Source organism: Triturus cristatus, chromosome 7, assembly GCF_964204655.1.
Source record: "Triturus cristatus chromosome 7, aTriCri1.1, whole genome shotgun sequence".
NCBI lineage: Eukaryota > Metazoa > Chordata > Amphibia > Caudata > Salamandridae > Triturus > Triturus cristatus.
In genome coordinates, this window is record NC_140590.1 from 1818321530 (window position 1) to 1818330695 (window position 9166).

Here is a 9166-nt window from a genome sequence, read left to right on the forward strand (position 1 = left end):
CCAGTTTAGGGCAGGTTGCAGAGTAGAGGCGTCACAGTACTTTGGAGGGGTGGGTAGTCACATACGGGCGGATCCACCCCTCGGGGGGAGAACGGTACACAGGTGACTGATAGCGGGCGCGGGAAGCAATGACCAATGAAGGAAATTACACAGAGGATGCTTGGAGGGCAAGTGAAGGTGAGAATGGGGAGAGGAAGGAGGTCACCGAGTGAATGGGGAAAGAGTCTAACAGGTGAGATGGTTTTGAGAATGGATGAAAGGAGAATGAGTCGGTATGGGATGGGGAAAGTATATTTACTGCATTTATGTACTGTCGAGTAAAGTCTAAATGGTTGCTACCATGTCCTAATAAAATGGCCTTTTACGCTTCAAGTAACAGCGTGGAGTGTGGTTCTTGCGCGAGGTTTGCAGCGAGGCAAGACCACATGTTTGTAAATCTTTTTTTCTCCATTAACACTTATAGTTGTGGCCCATATCGGCGCCTCTTCTCCTAGTCCAGAAACGTACTGCAAGTGGTGGGCCACTGGGAAAACATGCAAGACCCCCCTGCAGGTAAATTCACAATGTCCTTGATATCAATGCAGCCTCCTCTCCCTCTGGCGTACATGGATTCTGAAAGGTATTTTCTGCTTTTGAAAGATGTGTTCATGCTGCTGCTTTTGAATGCATAATGTTAATTAGCCATGCAAGGCAAGATATATATCCGTCTGATGCATTGGAAATCTACAGACCATCTTTACATTTGCATTTACATTTGGAATGTGGTGCTTTTAAACGTGTGAGGTTCCTTCAGAGTGTGGCGTGGCAGTATATCATCTTGCTATAGGACATTCGCTCTGAGTATTTTTTTAAAATCCTGTCCTCCGTTATATAACAAGACATGTTTGCTCACAAACAGCAGCTGCACTCTTGTGTAGTGTCTAACTGCTAGTGCCTGCCCATGCTTTCTCATATTCACCCCAAATTATGTAAAAGTGAATGTAACTGTTCATAATGTCAATACCTGTTTTAAGCAGAGTCCTACTGGTAAATTAAGAGTGAGTTGAGCGGAAAATATTTTTTTTAAAGATACATGGAAAAATAAATGAGTTTATTTAATGCCACCCCCAGTTTGGAAAGATTATTACAAAAAGCCCGATTTTATATGGCAAGTTTGTCACCCACGAGATGGTCCAGTAGCTCTCTCTGGTGCATCCGTTTAGAGAGTTATTAGGTCTTTCTGGTCCTCAATGTTTAGTACCCAAGTTCAAAAAGTTCAGGAACACCTAGGCTTCAACCAAATACAGTGTTTCAACTTCCTGGCCACCTTTTTGAAGGCGTTAACATTAGCAGCAGTGAGGCAGGATACTTGCATACTTAGGGTTCATTGAGTTAAGAGCCGCCGCCCACGTCCGGTGTGACCATTGTTCCCATACCTGGCATGTCACGCAGTTTGGTGCTCACTTTCCCTCCATGTTAAAGAACAGTAGATGCTTCAGCACCCAGGCTAATGTGCTGCATAGCTAAATACATATAAGATCCCAATGGCGAGACTGATTGGCATTGCCAATGCTTGTTTCAGCATGTTTCCCGTGTGAGCAGGGCAGCAACATTACACACATTATTGTCTTTGATTTCAAGCAATGTACCTGTCTCAAAGTTGTAATTTTCTAATTAGTAAACTATCAAAGAAGGAACATTATTACTGTACTGATGGGCTAATAGTAAGGGTATTAATACACATTCGGTTCTTGCCATAAATCTCTAATGCGGGTGATTTGAATACAGGACTTAAAAGGTTCCTTTTAGGCATCTGTGCACACGGATGGGAACAGAAAGAGATAACCTGGATGCAGTCTGATAGTTTAAAGAAGGTGTGTGTGTGTGGATGCTACAGGTAAAGTTATGTTCAGTTCACAGGTTTTTCACTTCAGAGATTGCATAGCTCCACCTATGGGTGAAAACCTTTTACATGATAATAAGGTATGTTATGTTGCTTATTTCCATCGAAGATGTATTATAATGGAATGTTTACCCTTCAATCTTTGTGAAATTCACAAGCAAGTTACAACAATGTTTACCTTAAGAAGAAAATGTACTTTGACCTTCACACAACCTATTTAAAGGCAATCCCAAAATCACCAGAACACAATGAGTACAGGTCTTCCTAGTGGTATGCAAGGTGGGGTAAGAGAAATGTAGGAGGGCAGCTCATAGAATGACAGTATAGTACCAGTGGATTGTACGCCATGGTGTAAATGTGCATTAACTACAGTTACATGTAAGCCAATTTACACTGCCTTAACATAAAATTAGGGAAACACAACAAGGTGATGGATGGAGAACCAAACCTGCCAAACTTGTTAGATCTTTTGCATTCTCAACCATCTCCTACGCTTATTGCACACACTGCAGTGACTATCACTAGTGGCATCGAGGTGTTGGCACATCAGTTTAAGAATTGTACGCAAGAAGTTGTGAGCTGGATGAGAAGCAACTGCCTTACATTAAACTCGGAAAGAAATTAGGTTTTCCTATTTAGCAGGGACACTTCCTTCTGTAATGATTCCTGGTGGCCTCAGACCCTGGATCCTCTTCCCACCCCAGTCTCTAAATTTAAAAACCTTGTGATAATCTTTGATTTAGGACTCTCCATTGTGAAACAGAAAAATAAGCTGATCTGTAATTGTTTTCACCAACTGACCATTTTGAAGAAAATCCCGCCCTGTATCCCACTCGAGCTTCAGAACACAGTGATCATCTCACTGGTCTTATCAAGACTAGATTACTGTAATGCCCTCTATCTGGGCATTCAGTAAGGATCTCTAAAGAAAATTGCAAAGACTGCAGCATGCTGCTGCATGGCTTAGAAAAACAATCTGGAAATTTGATTCAGTCTCTAAGGCTCTGCAGGAGCTTCATTGGCTCACAATAAAAAATAGATTGGCTTTCAGGGCACTGTGTAGACAACACGTAAGACTCCACCACATCGGTCCAGACTACCTAAAGAACAACATTTCTTGGTACATGCCTGAAAGATGCGTTAGCATCCAAAACGGTCAGGGTTTCCAGAATTTCTATTGCTTTTTGGGGCAGCAGGACCCTGAGATACTCCACCTTCAAGCTCTGGAATCAGCTACTCAGAGGCCAGTCGAATCTGTTGACTTTCAGAAAAAATAACTGAAAAAATGACTTTTTCAATCTCCTATGTAGTTGGTGGTATCCTCGTCATTTTTATTATTAGCCTTGTCCCTGCAGATGCTAGCGCCCAGAGGCCCTAGGGCATATGTTGTGCTTTATAAAATTCAATAGCATGCTTGAACTAATCTCAACCACTGGCAATCACTCAAGCTGCATCTCAATTCCCCAATGTTTGCCACCCTGCCACCTCAATTTCGACCCAGTCATATGTAAATCAATCTTGATCCTGCTCCAGTGGAACAGTCCAGTCTGAATGGCCAGGTCAGGTCCTTCCTGATTAAGAACACAATCAGTTCAGGACTGGTTTCACCCTTTTTAGAGTTCATCAGCCACTTAATGCTTGGTTTTGGTGCCACAATGAGCACTGAACCCACGTCTGACATACCTGTCAAACTTAAGGCAACAAAAACAAGGTGATGGATGGAATGCTTGAATTATTATCTCACTCACTAGTAATCACTCTGTCAGCATTCTAATCCATAATTTGTCACACAGCATACCACCTCAGTTTGGATCCAGCCATATGCAAATCAGTCTTGACCCTTCTCCAAATAGTCCAGACCGAACTGCCAGTCTAGGTGCTCCCTGAACCGGAACACAAGTAACCCAGTGTCGGTTTTACCCTTCAATTTCCTTGTCAACCTCTTTTTCACAGCCCATAATGATATTCTCTATGCAACATAGATTTGTTACTGTAAGTGGGTCAATGTTTTTGTTTATAACATTGATGTATGGCATATAAGTTTAAAACTATAGGTAGGTTCAATAGCTCAAATTTATTCTGCTAAAATGTCTATTTCATAAAGCACAGCATCCTAATCCTTTTGTGGTTCCTAACTTTCCTCAATATTTTATTGAGAGTTAAAAATGCATCACCCACTGTTAATGCTGCCCTTGTCTGACTCTGGGGAAGTGGATAGGTGGAGGTATCCCATATACCTGCGAGTTGAGGAGAAAAGGATGGGGGACCTGACAAAGAAGGATTGAACTCTGTTTTTCTGGCTGCATGGGTGAGTGATTTCTCAAATGTGTTACATAATCAAACATGCTTAAAGGAAGTACTGCAGTCAAATATATGACTTATTTTGAAAGTCTTTACTAATTATTATCAAAGCATGAGGACAGAATCTTTATTTATTTTGAAAAAAATGATTAGGACATTTGTTGAACTCATTTTGAAGAGCCTTATGTAGGACCAGCTAAGCCTAAGACCATGTACGTACACATAAATAAGATGCACCCCTGGAATTCATGAAGTAGAGACATGTAAGAATTCACTCAGAAATGGTGAAAAGCCAAAAGTAGTTCATTTTGTACAAAGTGGAAGAGTAAATTTACATGAGTACATTTACAGACATATACATTCAACTGCTCCAGTTCCAACAAAATGGCATTCAGGAGTGCCTTGTTTGTGTCTTGAATATTAAATGTTAGTGCTCTCGTTTTTCATTAGACTTATGTTGTGATGCTGCTGTTGATCACTGGGGATTTAACTGACCGCTTGTTGCTGGTGTTGGGAGTTCATGTTTGACTCTACATGTCTGATTGTTTTACTGAAATGTATGGGGAATATATTTGATAACTCATTGTAAATATGATCTCATTTTAGTTTTCTAGATCACTAACCATAATTTCTTTTTTTTTATTTCAAAGTATTTTATTAATTTTTACAGATAGGTAAATTCGTGTTGCCGTTACAGGGTACCAGCCAAGCTCGGTTGGTGTTGCCATGGTTACAGGTAGATGGTATACATGTTTGGCTGCACACCTTAGCAATGTCTTGCTAGGAGATTAAGGGCAGCTGAAAGAGAAAGAAAGAGAATAGAAAAGAAAGGGAGGAGATGGTTTACAAGAAGAGTACTTTAGCACTGGGCCTAGTCTGAGTTTGTAGGGTTTTGAATTGTGGACAGCCGTCTCCCTCAAGTGAACTCACAGGGGTTCATTGGGGTCCAGATACTCGTCTATCAATTTCCACATCCCCCTAGTAGCTGGTCTCCAGGGTGCGTTTTGCAATGCGGTGCTATCTGCGCCCCTGAGGTACGTCACCCAATTGAACCAGCCTTTGTATGACGTCTTAAACCTAAACCCACTGATACCACTAACCATAATTTCTTAGACAAAATGAACCATCTCATTTTGATAATTTCTAAGGAGAAATTATGTAAGTCTTACAGCTTTGATTCCATCAAGGTTTCTTCAGGTGTGCCACAGTTTTGTAATTAGTAACAATGTTAGCGCTCTGGATGTAAGGGCCAGGAGGCTGCACTTGAACACTGAGAAACCAGCTGACAGTCTGCAGCTGCGGTTGGAAGTGCATGTTTTACTAAGTATTTCAGACTTTTTTCTCATAGGGCTGAGGAAGATGGTTTCAATTTACCGGACATAGGCTCTCGTTTTAGATTCCCAAGCACTTTCCATATACCTTACATACATTATCTGGGAAAATCATGAGAAAAATCAGTTTTCCTAAGAGATGGCTCCTCAAATCCCAGCAGCAGATTAACATTTGCAGAGGGTAAAATCACTTTAGTGGACACCATAATTCCTAAACTAAGCGTGGTAACACTTACAAATTATTTATACTGTCACTAAAATCTGTTATCACCCTTTTACTCCTTTTTCTGTCCATCAAAACCAGCTTTCTCTGCTATGCATTTTGATACGGAAATTGTCCCAGAGTCCTGTAATGGTTGCCTCAACTTGTTGTCCATTTTGTGTCCCCTTTGGGACATGGGTTTGCTCAACCTGCCCTGCTATGTATATATTTTTTAATTCAGCTTCAGGATAAAGAGTCCATGTCCCGGACTCTTCTCTTGTAATGGCTACCACAATATATTGTTCAGGATGTAAATGCAAATCAGGATTGCCTACTCTCCTTTAAAGTGGCCAAACAGAGTTTATCAGGACACCCGCATTCCAGATACCACTATCTTTTTTAACCCTTTCCTGACCACCTTAAGAACCTCATTAAATGCAAATTTCTCAGAAATTTCTCCACGGATTTAAACTAAATAATGAAAAGCACGTAGTGTAATTTCATTCAATATTTTTACGCTATTTCCTCCCAAAATTTCCTATGTGAATTAACATGGGAAATCAATGTTTTGGGAACCCCTTTTTCTTGGTCCCCACTTGGCAGATCAGTGCAAAACACTTCAGGATGGAGCTGAGGTGGGTGAACTTTTTTCAGGACAGTTACATGAAGATTCATCAAAAGGGTTTAAGAAAATGGTGAACGGTGTCTTTGCACATGAAGCATAATGTACTGCCAGGATCAAGGGACAAGGATAGGCTGCAGTCCAGCAGGAAGGAAGCAGCTTGTTTGTGTTCACTTGACTACCTCTAACGCACTCTTCTGTAACCAGCCAATAAAATGCATTAAAGCAAAGATGGGCCATCAAAACAGTTGACATTAAGTAACTAGGACACAACATTTCTAGTCCAGGCCTTTTCTTTTACAAATCACAGGACACTATGCAATTATCTGGTAGCTACAAATAAGATAAAATGTGATGAATACTCAAAATAAACAAAGTTCTTTAAACTTACCAAAGGTCCAATATATATCGGCACAGAGTTTGGAGATGTTTCAGAAGTTGAGTTTCTGATTCCTCAATGTTACATTAACAGCTGCTGGGTTTATGCTGCTATTTATATCATATCTAAGGGAAAAGTTGCACAATGAATCATGAAACTTTTATTAGCCACACCTCCACAAGCCTGTTGCCAAAGTGCTTCTCGGAAATTCCTGCTTTAATTTTGGGCAATTGCTCAGATCACAGGAATTGGAAATGACCAGCTTAGAAGTGCACAGCTATTGCGAACAGTGGCCACTCCCTCTTATGTATCTCATGTTCTCTGTTTACTTTTAGCTCTGTTTGAATCATAGCATCTACAAGATGGACACTGAAATGTATTTGGACTATCATTGGTCTACAGAGCTAAAGTTTTAATGGTCTGCCTTGACAGCACAGCTACAACCAGACAGATTTGTGGGAATCACCAAGAGAAGGACATTGTCTCTGCCCACATGTTGCCAATCAGAAGTACGTTTTTTATTGGGCAGAAGTTATGTGCTTCCACAGAAAGTGCTTGCCCTTCACCAACTCTGATAATTTTGTCTATTTGGAAAGCTGCATGAGCTTGCACTTACAGGGCACATATTTGACATTGTTATGCTATTAAAGTGTCTTAGATAACTAGATAAGTTATGGTTTTTTTTTCTCTGGCAGCAGCACAGATAAGAGTCATTGACCTTCATGGAGTTTTAGATCTGGCTTGAAAGTGCAACCGTCATTTGACCTTATGTGGTCCACAAAGAACAACATTCATAATCCTCCTGAGTGAAGGGCTTAGTATCCCTGTTGGCCCTCCTGCGAAAGAATTTGCTAGGCCTGAATTTGTCTGCTTCCATTAAAAGGACTGCATGTACTGCCCTTTATGGCTTGTGGCAAAGATTATACTCGACACAGCAAGACTGATTTAATTACGATGGCTAGTCAATGATCATGGCTATAGGCCTGGTCTGTTTATTATGTAATATTATGGAAAAGGCACTAGGCCTGATGAAAATCAAAAGTTAACATTGAAAGGCTTTTAGGTGTGGATTGTTTTATAGTCTGCTGATAGGTATTTTGTTGTATGAAATCTCATCAATTCCATTAGTGAGCAGGGGTTTTGGTTTTGGTTTCCCCCTCAGACAAACTGTGAGTGTAGATTTTCACTGTGAGGATTCGTGTTAAGCCCTGTTAGGAGAGATAGTATTTGCCTTTGCCAACTGTAACTTTGTATACATTTGCAATTTTCTGTATGCCTGGTGATTGCCTTACGGGAAAGCTTATGCTTACTAGAGTAGGCCTGAGTTAGTTATGGTGACAAGTCAATAATAAAAGGCATTTGCCTGATTGGTGTGCAGTGAAATGTGATGCCCTATGCCATAGATCTGGCCTGTTTATTATGAAAAGTTATTACGAAGGTAGTAGGCCTGGCTTCTTTGCTGTGAAATGCATAACATAAATCACATAGGTCTCTAACAGTAGATTATTATCAAAATATGATGCAGGCCATAGAAAGGTCTTTGGGCACGTGTCATTGCACAGATTACCAAAGGAGGAAAGTGTTTTTTTGTTCGTCATTCACTATGTCAAAGCCTGGGAGATTTTCACCGTGATGATTCTTGTTCGACTCTATTCAGATGACTTGTATGTTGTTTTGCAAACTGTAATTGTGTATATATTTGTAATTTTATAAATGTGAGCGGGATGTTCACCATTTTTTGGGCACTTCTATAAGCATCGGTTGTATATATCATCAAGTCACTGGGAAAGGTATAGGCCTTATCAGTTCACTGGGAAACGTTATGTCAGATCACTAAGGTGTGATTGGTTTATAATGAAAAGTTATGAGAAAGAAAGCCATATTTACTTACTTATTGGGAAAAGCATGTATTAAAGACAATAGGCTTCTAATGATGATTGATATTACTGCACTGTGCTAAAGCCTGAAGGCAGGTAGTTTGGTACATGGAATCTCACAGATCACTGTATAAGGCAAGGATTTTGGCGATATATCTGAACACACAATAGAGAAGGGCGATTTGTACAGTTGTAATCCTTATTGGGATGTATTAGAACTGCTTTCATATTATTTTGACAACTTTATTACAGTTCACCTGATAATTCACTTCTTGGCTCAGCTATGAACGAACAAAAGTAGGTCTGTTAGAACTGGGGTTTCTGGTTGGCAGAGGTATTCACCTTGTGCAAGCAGGAATCACCACTGTAGTCAGAGTAAGATAGATACACACTAAAACATAGCCTGTGCTCCCCATCCATGAGCTTGGCACAGAGCAGTAAGGTTTATCTAAAGAGGCAATGTGTAAAGTATTTGTGCAACACACACACACAATTGAGATGGGTCCAGTCCTTGTCCTCAGCAGGGTAGAGATCAGCAGGCAGGCAGCAATGATACACAGCAAATCAGAAAA

At 40.4% G+C, this 9166-nt stretch overlaps 1 protein-coding gene across 1 annotated transcript in view; it reads right to left on the bottom strand.

The window, feature by feature from the left end:
• LOC146813261 (ribonuclease-like) overlaps positions 1 to 6814 on the bottom strand; it is a 30396-nt gene extending 23582 nt beyond the window's left edge. The window contains exon 1 of the mRNA XM_085614737.1: positions 6730 to 6814. The gene's annotated coding sequence lies outside the window, so the exon portion shown is untranslated. The remainder of the gene's footprint in view (positions 1 to 6729) is intronic.
• Between the last annotated feature and the right edge of the window lie 2352 nt (positions 6815 to 9166).